The 15,767-nt window shown below is 32.5% G+C and overlaps 1 long non-coding RNA gene across 12 annotated transcripts in view; it reads right to left on the bottom strand.

The window, feature by feature from the left end:
* Positions 1-15,767, bottom strand: part of LOC135682671 (uncharacterized) — a 151,415-nt gene that overhangs the window by 78,528 nt on the left and 57,120 nt on the right. For 4 of the 12 annotated variants that reach the window (XR_016144721.1, XR_016144720.1, XR_016144722.1 and 1 more), the window contains exons 5-6: positions 14,664-14,710; positions 11,220-11,266 (exon numbers count right to left, since the gene is read on the bottom strand). The exons of 3 other annotated variants lie outside the window; for them this stretch is intronic. This is a non-coding gene — a long non-coding RNA (uncharacterized LOC135682671). Of the gene's footprint in view, positions 1-10,958; positions 11,267-14,458; positions 14,711-15,767 lie in introns of those variants that run through there. 5 more of the 12 variants (XR_016144723.1, XR_016144725.1, XR_016144726.1 and 2 more) reach the window with 3 other exon arrangements.

Raw genomic sequence — 15,767 nt, 5'->3', positions numbered from 1 at the left:
AAAATACGTCCGCAACACCAATTGTTGAGTTTTCGATGAATTTCAGTCCCATAACTCTCAAAAAAGAACTTAGTCATTTTGCAAAAAATCCATGACCCTGGATATACAAAAAAAACAAAAAAAGTGAGAAACTTATAGAAAATTTTTTTTTGACTGGAAACAACCTAGAAAGCTTTAAAATACCTCCGCAACAGGGTTTGTGGAGTTTTCGGTGAATTTCAGGACCCTAACTCTCAAAAAAGAACAACCTACAAAGACTTAAAATACGTCCGCAACACCGTTTGTGGAGTTTTCGATAAATTTCAGGCCCGTAACTCTCAAAAAAGAACTAAGTCATTTTTCAAAAAATCCATGACCCCGGATATACAAAAAAACTCAAAAAATGAGAAATTCAAACAAAATTTCTTTTTGACTCGAAACAACCTAGAAAGACTTAAAATACGTCCGCAACACGGTTTGTTTAGTTTTCGGTGAATTTCAGTCCCATAACTCTCAAAAAAGAACTTAGTCATTTTTCAAAAATCCATGACCCCGGATATACAAAAAAACTCAAAAAATGAGAAATTGAAAAAAAAATTTTTTTGACTGGAAACAACCTAGAAAGCTTTAAAATACCTCCGCAACAGGGTTTGTGGAGTTTTCGGTGAATTTCAGGACCCTAACTCTCAAAAAAGAACAACCTACAAAGACTTAAAATACGTCCGCAACACCGTTTGTGGAGTTTCCGGTGAATTTCAGGCCTGTAACTGTCAAAAAAGAACTTAGTCATTTTTCAAAAAATCCATGACCCCGGATATACAAAAAAACTCAAAAAAAGAGAAATTTATACAAAACTTTTTTTGACTCGAAACAACCTTTAAAGCTTTAAAATACCTCCGCAACACGGTTGTGGAGTTTCCGGTGAATTTCAGGCCTGTAACTGTCAAAAAAGAACTTAGTCATTTTTCAAAAAATCCATGACCCCGGATATACAAAAAAACTCAAAAAAAGAGAAATTTATACAAAATTTTTTTTGACTTGAAACAACCTAGAAAGCTTTAAAACACGTCCGCAACACCGTTGGTGAAGTATTTGGTGAATTTCAGGCCTGTAACTGTCAAAAAAGAACTAAGTCATTTTTCAAAAAATCCATGACCCCGGATATACAAAAAAACTCAAAAAATGAGAAATTGAAAAAAAAATTTTTTTGACTGGAAACAACCTAGAAAGCTTTAAAATACCTCCGCAACAGGGTTTGTGGAGTTTTCGGTGAATTTCAGGACCCTAACTCTCAAAAAAGAACAACCTACAAAGACTTAAAATACGTCCGCAACACCGTTTGTGGAGTTTTCGATAAATTTCAGGCCCGTAACTCTCAAAAAAGAACTAAGTCATTTTTCAAAAAATCCATGACCCCGGATATACAAAAAAACTCAAAAAATGAGAAATTCAAACAAAATTTCTTTTTGACTCGAAACAACCTAGAAAGACTTAAAATACCTCCGCAACACGGTTGTGGAGTTTCCGGTGAATTTCAGGCCTGTAACTGTCAAAAAAGAACTTAGTCATTTTTCAAAAAATCCATGACCCCGGATATACAAAAAAACTCAAAAAAAGAGAAATTTATACAAAATTTTTTTTGACTTGAAACAACCTAGAAAGCTTTAAAACACGTCCGCAACACCGTTGGTGAAGTATTTGGTGAATTTCAGGCCTGTAACTGTCAAAAAAGAACTAAGTCATTTTTCAAAAAATCCATGACCCCGGATATACAAAAAAACTCAAAAAATGAGAAATTGAAAAAAAAATTTTTTTGACTCGAAACAACCTAGAAAGCTTTAAAATCCGTCCGCAACACCGTTTGTGGAGTTTTCGATAAATTTCAGGCCCGTAACTCTCAAAAAAGAACTAAGTCATTTTTCAAAAAATCCATGACCCCGGATATACAAAAAAACTCAAAAAATGAGAAATTCAAACAAAATTTCTTTTTGACTCGAAACAACCTACAAAGACTTAAAATACATCCGCAACACCAATTGTTGAGTTTTCGATGAATTTCAGTCCCATAACTCTCAAAAAAGAACTTAGTCATTTTGCAAAAAATCCATGACCCCGGATATACAAAAAAAAACAAAAAAAGTGAGAAACTTATAGAAAATTTTTTTTTGACTGGAAACAACCTAGAAAGCTTTAAAATACCTCCGCAACAGGGTTTGTTTAGTTTTCGGTGAATTTCAGTCCCATAACTCTCAAAAAAGAACTTAGTCATTTTTCAAAAAATCCATGACCCCGGATATACAAAAAAACTTAAAAAATGAGAAATTTAAAGAAAAATTTTTCTTGACTCGAAACAACCTAGAAAGACTTAAAATACGTCCGCAACACGGTTTGTTTAGTTTTCGGTGAATTTCAGTCCCATAACTCTCAAAAAAGAACTTAGTCATTTTTCAAAAATCCATGACCCCGGATATACAAAAAAAACAAAAAAAGTGAGAAACTGATAGAAAAATTTTTTTTGACTCGAAACAACCTAGAAAGCTTTAAAATACCTCCGCATCACGGTTTGCGGAGTTTTCGGTGAATATCAGGCCCCTAACTCTCAAAAAAGAACTTGGTCATTTTTCAAAAAATCCATGACCCCGGATATACAAAAAAACTTAAAAAATGAGAAATTTAAAGAAAAATTTTTTTTGACTCGAAACAACCTAGAAAGACTTAAAATACGTCCGCAACACGGTTTGTTTAGTTTTCGGGGAATTTCAGTCCCATAACTCTCAAAAAAGAACTTAGTCATTTTTCAAAAATCCATGACCCCGGATATACAAAAAAACTCAAAAAATGAGAAACTTATAGAAAAACTTTTTTTGACTCGAAACAACCTTTAAAGCTTTAAAATACCTCCGCAACACGGTTGTGGAGTTTCCGGTGAATTTCAGGCCTGTAACTGTCAAAAAAGAACTTAGTCATTTTTCAAAAAATCCATGACCCCGGATATACAAAAAAACTCAAAAAATGAGAAATTGAAAAAAAAATTTTTTTGACTCGAAACAACCTAGAAAGCTTTAAAATCCGTCCGCAACACCGTTTGTGGAGTTTTCGAAAAATTTCAGGCCCGTAACTCTCAAAAAAGAACTAAGTCATTTTTCAAAAAATCCATGACCCCAGATATACAAAAAAACTCAAAAAATGAGAAATTCAAACAAAATTTCTTTTTGACTCGAAACAACCTACAAAGACTTAAAATACCTCCGCAACAGGGTTTGTGGAGTTTTCGGTGAATTTCAGGACCCTAACTCTCAAAAAAGAACTTAGTCATTTTGCAAAAAATCCATGACCCCGGATATACAAAAAAACTCAAAAAATGAGAAATTCAAACAAAAAATTTTATTTGACTCGAAACAATCTAGAAAGACTTAAAATACCCCCGCAACACAGTTTGCGGAGTTTTCGGTGAATATCAGGCCCCTAACTCTCAAAAAGAACTTAGTCATTTTGCAAAAAATCCATGACCAAGGATATATAAAAAAACTCAAAAAATGAGAAACTTAAAGAAAAAATTTTTTTGACTCGAAACAACCTAGAAAGACTTAAAATGCGTCTGCAACACGGTTTGTTGAGTTTTCAGTGAATTTCAGTCCCATAACTCTCAAAAAAGAACTTAGTCATTTTTCAAAAAATCCATGACCCCGGATATAAAAAAAACTCAAAAAAAGGGAAACTTATAGAAAAATTTTTTTGACTCAAAACAACCAAGAAACCTTTAAAATACCTCCGCAACACCGTTGGTGAAGTTTTCGGTGAATTTCAGGCCCGTAACTGTCAAAAAAGAACTAAGTCATTTTTCAAAAAATCCATGACCCCGGATATACAAAAAAACTGAAAAAATGAGAAATTCAAACAAAAATTTTTTTTGACTCGAAACAACCTAGAAAGCTTTAAGATACGTCCGCAACACCGTTGGCGAAGTTTTCGGTCAATTTCAGGCCCGTAACTGTCAAAAAAGAACTAAGTCATTTTTCAAAAAATCCATGACCCCGGATATACAAAAAAACTCAAAAAATGAGAAATTCCAACAAAAATTTATTTTGACTCAAAACAACCTAGAAAGACTTAAAATACGTCCGCAACGCGGTTTGTTGAGTTTTCGGTGAATTTCAGTCCCATAACTCTCAAAAAAGAACTTAGTCATTTTGCAAAAAATCCATGACCCCGGATATACAAAAAAACAAAAAAAGTGAGAAACTTATAGAAAATTTTTTTTTGACTCGAAACAACCTACAAAGACTTAAAATACGTCCGCAACACCAATTGTTGAGTTTTCGATGAATTTCAGTCCCATAACTCTTAAAAAAGAACTTAGTCATTTTGCAAAAAATCCATGACCCCGGATATACAAAAAAAACAAAAAAAGTGAGAAACTTATAGAAGATTTTTTTTTGACTCGAAACAACCTAGAAAGCTTTAAAATACCTCCGCATCACGGTTTGCGGAGTTTTCGGTGAATATCAGGCCCCTAACTCTCAAAAAAGAACTTGGTCATTTTTCAAAAAATCCATGACCCAGGATATACAAAAAAACTTAAAAAATGAGAAATTGAAAGAAAATTTTTTTTTGACTCGAAACAACCTAGAAAGACTTAAAATACGTCCGCAACACGGTTTGTTTAGTTTTCGGTGAATTTCAGTCCCATAACTCTCAAAAAAGAACTTAGTCATTTTTCAAAAAATCCATGACCCCGGATATACAAAAAAATTCAAGAAATGAGAAATTTAAAGAAAATTTTTTTTTGAGTCGAAACAACCTAGAAAGACTTAAAATACGTCTGCAACACCGTTTGTTGAATTTTCGGTGAATTTCAGTCCCATAACTCTCAAAAAAGAACTTAGTCATTTTGCAAAAAATCCATGACCCCGGATATACAAAAAAACTCAAAAATGAGAAACTGATAGAAAAATTTTTTTGACTCGAAACAACCTAGAAAGCTTTAAAATACCTCCGCAACAGGGTTTGTGGAGTTTTCGGTAAATTTCAGACCCCTAACTCTCAAAAAAGAACTTAGTCATTTGTCAAAAAATTAATGATCCCGGATATACGAAAAAACTCAAAAAATGAGAAATTCAAACAAAAATTTTTTTTGACTCGAAACAACCTAGAAAGACTTAAAATACGTCCGCAACACCGTTTGTTGAGTTTTCGGTGAATTTCAGTCCCATAACTCTCAAAAAAGAACTTAGTCATTTTGCAAAACATCCATGACCCCGGATATACAAAAAAACAAAAAAAGTGAGAAACTTATAGAAAATTTTTTTTTGACTCGAAACAACCTACAAAGACTTAAAATACGTCCGCAACACCAATTGTTGAGTTTTCGATGAATTTCAGTCCCATAACTCTTAAAAAAGAACTTAGTCATTTTGCAAAAAATCCATGACCCCGGATATACAAAAAAAACAAAAAAAGTGAGAAACTTATAGAAGATTTTTTTTTGACTCGAAACAACCTAGAAAGCTTTAAAATACCTCCGCATCACGGTTTGCGGAGTTTTCGGTGAATATCAGGCCCCTAACTCTCAAAAAAGAACTTGGTCATTTTTCAAAAAATCCATGACCCAGGATATACAAAAAAACTTAAAAAATGAGAAATTGAAAGAAAATTTTTTTTTGACTCGAAACAACCTAGAAAGACTTAAAATACGTCCGCAACACGGTTTGTTTAGTTTTCGGTGAATTTCAGTCCCATAACTCTCAAAAAAGAACTTAGTCATTTTTCAAAAAATCCATGACCCCGGATATACAAAAAAATTCAAGAAATGAGAAATTTAAAGAAAATTTTTTTTTGAGTCGAAACAACCTAGAAAGACTTAAAATACGTCTGCAACACCGTTTGTTGAATTTTCGGTGAATTTCAGTCCCATAACTCTCAAAAAAGAACTTAGTCATTTTGCAAAAAATCCATGACCCCGGATATACAAAAAAACTCAAAAATGAGAAACTGATAGAAAAATTTTTTTTGACTCGAAACAACCTAGAAAGCTTTAAAATACCTCCGCAACAGGGTTTGTGGAGTTTTCGGTAAATTTCAGACCCCTAACTCTCAAAAAAGAACTTAGTCATTTGTCAAAAAATTAATGATCCCGGATATACGAAAAAACTCAAAAAATGAGAAATTCAAACAAAAATTTTTTTTGACTCGAAACAACCTAGAAAGACTTAAAATACGTCCGCAACACCGTTTGTTGAGTTTTCGGTGAATTTCAGTCCCATAACTCTCAAAAAAGAACTTAGTCATTTTGCAAAAAATCCATGACCCCGGATATACAAGAAAACAAAAAAAGTGAGAAACTTATAGAAAATTTGTTTTGACTCAAAACAACCTAGAAAGCGTTAATATACCTCTGCAACACTGTTGGTGAAGGTTTCGGTGAATTTCAGGCCCGTAACTGTCAAAAAGAACTAAGTCATTTTTCAAAAAATCCATTACCCCGGATATACAAAAAAATTCAAGAAATGAGAAATTTAAACAAAATTTTTTTTTGACTCGAAACAACCTAGAAAGACTTCAAATACGTCTGCAACACCGTTTGTTGAATTTTCGGTGAATTTCAATCCCATAACTCTCAAAAAAGAACTTAGTCATTTTGCAAAAAATCCATGACCCCGGATATACAAAAAAACTCAAAAATGAGAAACCGATAGAAAAATTTTTTTTGACTCGAAACAACCTAGAAAGCTTTAAAATACCTCCGCAACAGGGTTTGTGGAGTTTTCGGTAAATTTCAGACCCCTAACTCTCAAAAAAGAACTTAGTCATTTGTCAAAAAATTAATGATCCCGGATATACGAAAAAATTAAAAAAATGAGAAATTCAAACAAAAATTTTTTTTGACTCGAAACAACCTAGAAAGCTTTAAAATACGTCCGCAACACCGTTGGTGAAGTTTTCGGTGAATTTCAGTCCCGTAACTGTCAAAAAAGAACTAAGTCATTTTTAAAAAAATCCATGACACCGGATATACAAAAAAACTCAAAAAATGAGAAATTCAAATAAAAATTTTTTTTGACTCGAAACAACCTAGAAAGAGTTAAAATACGTCCGCAACACCGTTTGTTGAGTTTTCGGTGAATTTCAGTCCCATAACTCTCAAAAAAGAACTTAGTCATTTTGCAAAAAATCCATGACCCCGGATATACAAGAAAACAAAAAAAGTGAGAAACTTATAGAAAATTTTTTTTGACTCAAAACAACCTAGAAAGCGTTAATATACCTCTGCAACACTGTTGGTGAAGGTTTCGGTGAATTTCAGGCCCGTAACTGTCAAAAAAGAACTAAGTCATTTTTCAAAAAATCCATGACCCCGGATATACAAAAAAATTCAAGAAATGAGAAATTTAAAGAAAATTTTTTTTTGACTCGAAACAACCTAGAAAGACTTAAAATACGTCTGCAACACCGTTTGTTGAATTTTCGGTGAATTTCAGTCCCATAACTCTCAAAAAAGAACTTAGTCATTTTGCAAAAAATCCATGACCCCGGATATACAAAAAAACTCAAAAATGAGAAACTGATAGAAAAAATTTTTTTGACTCGAAACAACCTAGAAAGCTTTAAAATACCTCCGCAACAGGGTTTGTGGAGTTTTCGGTAAATTTCAGACCCCTAACTCTCAAAAAAGAACTTAGTCATTTGTCAAAAAATTAATGATCCCGGATATACGAAAAAAACTCAAAAAATGAGAAATTCAAACAAAAATTTTTTTTGACTCGAAACAACCTAGAAAGACTTAAAATACGTCCGCAACACCGTTTGTTGAGTTTTCGGTGAATTTCAGTCCCATAACTCTCAAAAAAGAACTTAGTCATTTTGCAAAAAATCCATGACCCCGGATATACAAAAAAACTCAAAAAATGAGAAATTCAAATAAAAATTTTTTTTGACTCGAAACAACCTAGAAAGAGTTAAAATACGTCCGCAACACCGTTTGTTGAGTTTTCGGTGAATTTCAGTCCCATAACTCTCAAAAAAGAACTTAGTCATTTTGCAAAAAATCCATTACCCCGGATATACAAAAAAATTCAAGAAATGAGAAATTTAAACAAAATTTTTTTTTGACTCGAAACAACCTAGAAAGACTTAAAATACGTCTGCAACACCGTTTGTTGAATTTTCGGTGAATTTCAATCCCATAACTCTCAAAAAAGAACTTAGTCATTTTGCAAAAAATCCATGACCCCGGATATACAAAAAAACTCAAAAATGAGAAACTGATAGAAAAATTTTTTTTGACTCGAAACAACCTAGAAAGCTTTAAAATACCTCCGCAACACGGTTTGTGGAGTTTTCGGTGAATTTCAGGCCAGTAACTCTCAAAAAAGAACTTTGTCATTTTGCAAAAAATCCATGACCCCGGATATACAAAAAAACTCAAAAATGAGAAACTGATAGAAAAAATTTTTTTGACTCGAAACAACCTAGAAAGCTTTAAAATACCTCCGCAACAGGGTTTGTGGAGTTTTCGGTAAATTTCAGACCCCTAACTCTCAAAAAAGAACTTAGTCATTTGTCAAAAAATTAATGATCCCGGATATACGAAAAAAACTCAAAAAATGAGAAATTCAAACAAAAATTTTTTTTGACTCGAAACAACCTAGAAAGACTTAAAATACGTCCGCAACACCGTTTGTTGAGTTTTCGGTGAATTTCAGTCCCATAACTCTCAAAAAAGAACTTAGTCATTTTGCAAAAAATCCATGACCCCGGATATACAAGAAAACAAAAAAAGTGAGAAACTTATAGAAAATTTGTTTTGACTCAAAACAACCTAGAAAGCGTTAATATACCTCTGCAACACTGTTGGTGAAGGTTTCGGTGAATTTCAGGCCCGTAACTGTCAAAAAAGAACTAAGTCATTTTTCAAAAAATCCATTACCCCGGATATACAAAAAAATTCAAGAAATGAGAAATTTAAACAAAATTTTTTTTTGACTCGAAACAACCTAGAAAGCTTTAAAACACGTCCGCAACACCGTTGGTGAAGTTTTCGGTGAATTTCAGTCCCGTAACTGTCAAAAAAGAACTAAGTCATTTTTAAAAAAATCCATGACCCCGGATATACAAAAAAACTCAAAAAATGAGAAATTCAAATAAAAATTTTTTTTGACTCGAAACAACCTAGAAAGAGTTAAAATACGTCCGCAACACCGTTTGTTGAGTTTTCGGTGAATTTCAGTCCCATAACTCTCAAAAAAGAACTTAGTCATTTTGCAAAAAATCCATTACCCCGGATATACAAAAAAATTCAAGAAATGAGAAATTTAAACAAAATTTTTTTTGACTCGAAACAACCTAGAAAGACCTAAAATACGTCTGCAACACCGTTTGTTGAATTTTCGGTGAATTTCAATCCCATAACTCTCAAAAAAGAACTTAGTCATTTTGCAAAAAATCCATGACCCCGGATATACAAAAAAACTCAAAAATGAGAAACTGATAGAAAAATTTTTTTGACTCGAAACAACCTAGAAAGCTTTAAAATACCTCCGCAACACGGTTTGTGGAGTTTTCGGTGAATTTCAGGCCAGTAACTCTCAAAAAAGAACTTTGTCATTTTTCAAAAAATCCATGACCCCGGATATACAAAAAAACTCAAAAAATGAGAAATTTAAAAAAAAACTTTTTCGACTCAAAACAACCTAGAAAGCTTTAAAATACGTCCGCAATATCGTTTGTGGAGTTTTCGATGAATTTCAGGCCCGTAACTCTCAAAAAAGATTTTTGTCATTTTTCAAAAAATCCATGACCCCGGATATACAAAAAAACTCAAAAAATGAGAAATTCGAACAAAAATTTTTTTTGACTCGAAACAACCTAGAAAGACTTAAAATACGTCCGCAACACCGTTTTTTGAGTTTTCGGTGAATTTCATTCCCATAACTCTCAAAAAAGAACTTAGTCATTTTTCAAAAAATCCATGACCCCGGATATAAAAAAACTCAAAAAATGAGAAATTCAAACAAAAATTTTTTTTGACTCGAAACAACCTAGAAAGCTTTAAAATACCACCGCAACATCGTTGGTGAAGTTGTCGGTGAATTTCAGGCCCGTAACTGTCAAAAAAGAACTAAGTCATTTTTCAAAAAATCCATGACCCCGGATATACAAAAAAACTCCAAAAATGAGAGATTCGAACAAAAATTTTTTTTGACTCGAAACAACCTAGAAAGCTTTAAAATACCACCGCAACATCGTTGGTGAAGTTGTCGGTGAATTTCAGGCCCGTAACTGTCAAAAAAGAACTAAGTCATTTTTCAAAAAATCCATGACCCCGGATATACAAAAAAACTCCAAAAATGAGAGATTCGAACAAAAATTTTTTTTGACTCGAAACAACCTAGAAAGACTTAAAATACGTCCGCAACACCGTTTGTTGAGTTTTCGGTAAATTTCAGGCCCCTAAGTCTCAAAAAAGAACTTAGTCATTTGTCAAAAAATCCATGATCCCTGATATACGAGAAAATCCAAAAAATGAGAAATTCAAACAAAAATTTTTTTTGACTCAAAACAACCTAGAAAGACTTAAAATACGTCCGCAACACCGTTTGTTGAGTTTTCGGTGAATTTCAGGCCCGTAACTGTCAAAAAAGAACTAAGTCATTTTTCAAAAAATCCATGACCCCGGATATACAAAAAAACAAAAAAAGTGACAAACTTATGGAAAAATTTTTTTGACTCGAAACAACCTAGAAAGACTTCAAATACCCCCGCAACACGTTTTGTTGAGTTTTCGATGAATTTCAGTCCCATAACTCCCAAAAAAGAACTTAGTCATTTTTCAAAAAATCCATGACCCCGGATATAAAAAAACTCAAAAAATGAGAAATTCAAACAAAAATTTTTTTTGACTCGAAACAACCTAGAAAGCTTTAAAATACCTCCGCAACACGGTTTGTGGAGTTTTTGGTAAATATCAGGCCCCTAACTCTCAAAAAAGAACTTAGTCATTTTTCAAAAAATCCAAAAAATGATAAATTTATAAAAAAAATTTGTTCCTCTCAAAACAATCTAAAAGACCTTCAATTACGTTTCCAACACCATTTGTGGAGTTTGCGATAAAATTAAGACTTATTATATCAATCGAAAGATAACTTAGTCATATTGCAAAACACCGAATATGCAACAAAAAAAATTGTCAATTTTCAGAAAAAAAGTTTTCTTTTAAAAGAATTGAAAATGTTTTAAAATACCTTTCTTTGATAATTTAATGACTTTTCAGTGACCTTTCAAGTAATGTCTGAAAGAAAGAAGTGATGTCAAGGTTAAATATTTTTGTTCCCAAACATGGAAAAACTCATAAAATACTAAACTTTTAGGCACCAAATAGTTCCTTCAAAACAACCAAAAACAACACAATTCACGTTCGCAATATTATTAGACCAGCATCCGAAAGTTTTAATGCCCCTACTTCTAAGAAAAGAACTTAGACATTTTTCAAAAAACCTGTGACCACGCAATAGAAAATTCCCCAACAGAGAAATTTATACAAAATTTTTTTTTGACTCGAAACAACCTAGAAGGCTTTAAAATACGTCCGCAACACCGCTTGTGGAGTTTTCGGTGAATTTCAGGCCCGTAACTCTCAAAAAAGAACTAAGTCATTTTTCAAAAAATCCATGACCCCCGATATACAAAAAAACTCAAAAAATGAGAAATTCATACAAAATTTTTTTTGAATCGAAACAACCTAGAAAGCTTTAAAATACGTCCGCAATATCGTTTGTGGAGTTTTCGATGAATTTCAGGCCCGTAACTCTCAAAAAAGAACTAAGTCATTTTTCAAAAAATCCATGTCCCCGGATATACAAAAAAACTCAAAAAATGAGAAATTCATACAAAATTTTTTTTTGACTCGAAACAACCTAGAAAGACTTAAAATACGTCCGCAACACCGTTTGTTGAGTTTTCGGTAAATTTCAGGCCCCTAAGTCTCAAAAAAGAACTTAGTCATTTGTCAAAAAATCCATGATCCCGGATATACGAGAAAATCCAAAAAATGAGAAATTCAAACAAAAATTTTTTTTGACTCAAAACAACCTAGAAAGACTTAAAATACGTCCGCAACACCGTTTGTTGAGTTTTCGGTGAATTTCAGGCCCGTAACTATCAAAAAAGAACTAAGTCATTTTTCAAAAAATCCATGACCCCGGATATACAAAAAAACAAAAAAAGTGAGAAACTTATGGAAAATTTTTTTTGACTCAAAACAACCTAGAAAGCTTTAAAATACCTCCGCAATATCGTTTGTGGAGTTTTCGATGAATTTCAGGCCCGTAACTCTCAAAAAAGAACTAAGTCATTTTTCAAAAAATCCATGTCCCCGGATATACAAAAAAACTCAAAAAATGAGAAATTCATACAAAATTTTTTTTTGACTCGAAACAACCTAGAAAGCTTTAAAATACGTCCGCAACACCGTTTGTGGAGTTTTCGATGAATTTCAGGCCCGTAACTCTCAAAAAAGAACTAAGTCATTTTTCAAAAAATCCATGACCCCGGATATACAAAAAAACTCAAAAAATGAGAAATTCAAATAAAAATTTTTTTTGACTCGAAACAACCTAGAAAGAGTTAAAATACGTCCGCAACACCGTTTGTTGAGTTTTCGGTGAATTTCAGTCCCATAACTCTCAAAAAAGAACTTAGTCATTTTGCAAAAAATCCATTACCCCGGATATACAAAAAAATTCAAGAAATGAGAAATTTAAACAAAATTTTTTTTTGACTCGAAACAACCTAGAAAGACTTAAAATACGTCTGCAACACCGTTTGTTGAATTTTCGGTGAATTTCAATCCCATAACTCTCAAAAAAGAACTTAGTCATTTTGCAAAAAATCCATGACCCCGGATATACAAAAAAACTCAAAAATGAGAAACTGATAGAAAAATTTTTTTTGACTCGAAACAACCTAGAAAGCTTTAAAATACCTCCGCAACACGGTTTGTGGAGTTTTCGGTGAATTTCAGGCCAGTAACTCTCAAAAAAGAACTTTGTCATTTTTCAAAAAATCCATGACCCCGGATATACAAAAAAACTCAAAAATGAGAAATTTAAAAAAAAACTTTTTCGACTCAAAACAACCTAGAAAGCTTTAAAATACGTCCGCAATATCGTTTGTGGAGTTTTCGATGAATTTCAGGCCCGCAACTCTCAAAAAAGATTTTTGTCATTTTTCAAAAAATCCATGACCCCGGATATACAAAAAAACTCAAAAAATGAGAAATTCGAACAAAAATTTTTTTTGACTCGAAACAACCTAGAAAGACTTAAAATACGTCCGCAACACCGTTTTTTGAGTTTTCGGTGAATTTCATTCCCATAACTCTCAAAAAAGAACTTAGTCATTTTTCAAAAAATCCATGACCCCGGATATAAAAAAACTCAAAAAATGAGAAATTCAAACAAAAATTTTTTTTGACTCGAAACAACCTAGAAAGCTTTAAAATACCACCGCAACATCGTTGGTGAAGTTGTCGGTGAATTTCAGGCCCGTAACTGTCAAAAAAGAACTAAGTCATTTTTCAAAAAATCCATGACCCCGGATATACAAAAAAACTCCAAAAATGAGAGATTCGAACAAAAATTTTTTTTGACTCGAAACAACCTAGAAAGCTTTAAAATACCACCGCAACATCGTTGGTGAAGTTGTCGGTGAATTTCAGGCCCGTAACTGTCAAAAAAGAACTAAGTCATTTTTCAAAAAATCCATGACCCCGGATATACAAAAAAACTCCAAAAATGAGAGATTCGAACAAAAATTTTTTTTGACTCGAAACAACCTAGAAAGACTTAAAATACGTCCGCAACACCGTTTGTTGAGTTTTCGGTAAATTTCAGGCCCCTAAGTCTCAAAAAAGAACTTAGTCATTTGTCAAAAAATCCATGATCCCTGATATACGAGAAAATCCAAAAAATGAGAAATTCAAACAAAAATTTTTTTTGACTCAAAACAACCTAGAAAGACTTAAAATACGTCCGCAACACCGTTTGTTGAGTTTTCGGTGAATTTCAGGCCCGTAACTGTCAAAAAAGAACTAAGTCATTTTTCAAAAAATCCATGACCCCGGATATACAAAAAAACAAAAAAAGTGACAAACTTATGGAAAAATTTTTTTGACTCGAAACAACCTAGAAAGACTTCAAATACCCCCGCAACACGTTTTGTTGAGTTTTCGATGAATTTCAGTCCCATAACTCCCAAAAAAGAACTTAGTCATTTTTCAAAAAATCCATGACCCCGGATATAAAAAAACTCAAAAAATGAGAAATTCAAACAAAAATTTTTTTTGACTCGAAACAACCTAGAAAGCTTTAAAATACCTCCGCAACACGGTTTGTGGAGTTTTTGGTAAATATCAGGCCCCTAACTCTCAAAAAAGAACTTAGTCATTTTTCAAAAAATCCAAAAAATGATAAATTTATAAAAAAAATTTGTTCCTCTCAAAACAATCTAAAAGACCTTCAATTACGTTTCCAACACCATTTGTGGAGTTTGCGATAAAATTAAGACTTATTATATCAATCGAAAGATAACTTAGTCATATTGCAAAACACCGAATATGCAACAAAAAAAATTGTCAATTTTCAGAAAAAAAGTTTTCTTTTAAAAGAATTGAAAATGTTTTAAAATACCTTTCTTTGATAATTTAATGACTTTTCAGTGACCTTTCAAGTAATGTCTGAAAGAAAGAAGTGATGTCAAGGTTAAATATTTTTGTTCCCAAACATGGAAAAACTCATAAAATACTAAACTTTTAGGCACCAAATAGTTCCTTCAAAACAACCAAAAACAACACAATTCACGTTCGCAATATTATTAGACCAGCATCCGAAAGTTTTAATGCCCCTACTTCTAAGAAAAGAACTTAGACATTTTTCAAAAAACCTGTGACCACGCAATAGAAAATTCCCCAACAGAGAAATTTATACAAAATTTTTTTTTGACTCGAAACAACCTAGAAGGCTTTAAAATACGTCCGCAACACCGCTTGTGGAGTTTTCGGTGAATTTCAGGCCCGTAACTCTCAAAAAAGAACTAAGTCATTTTTCAAAAAATCCATGACCCCCGATATACAAAAAAACTCAAAAAATGAGAAATTCATACAAAATTTTTTTTGAATCGAAACAACCTAGAAAGCTTTAAAATACGTCCGCAATATCGTTTGTGGAGTTTTCGATGAATTTCAGGCCCGTAACTCTCAAAAAAGAACTAAGTCATTTTTCAAAAAATCGATGTCCCCGGATATACAAAAAAACTCAAAAAATGAGAAATTCATACAAAATTTTTTTTTGACTCGAAACAACCTAGAAAGACTTAAAATACGTCCGCAACACCGTTTGTTGAGTTTTCGGTAAATTTCAGGCCCCTAAGTCTCAAAAAAGAACTTAGTCATTTGTCAAAAAATCCATGATCCCGGATATACGAGAAAATCCAAAAAATGAGAAATTCAAACAAAAATTTTTTTTGACTCAAAACAACCTAGAAAGACTTAAAATACGTCCGCAACACCGTTTGTTGAGTTTTCGGTGAATTTCAGGCCCGTAACTATCAAAAAAGAACTAAGTCATTTTTCAAAAAATCCATGACCCCGGATATACAAAAAAACAAAAAAAGTGAGAAACTTATGGAAAATTTTTTTTGACTCAAAACAACCTAGAAAGCTTTAAAATACCTCCGCAATATCGTTTGTGGAGTTTTCGATGAATTTCAGGCCCGTAACTCTCAAAAAAGAACTA

This window comes from Rhopilema esculentum, chromosome 16, assembly GCF_057945365.1.
Source record: "Rhopilema esculentum isolate cy_ngs chromosome 16, ASM5794536v1, whole genome shotgun sequence".
Taxonomy (NCBI): domain Eukaryota; kingdom Metazoa; phylum Cnidaria; class Scyphozoa; order Rhizostomeae; family Rhizostomatidae; genus Rhopilema; species Rhopilema esculentum.
This window is presented reverse-complemented; position numbering and strand designations above follow the sequence as displayed.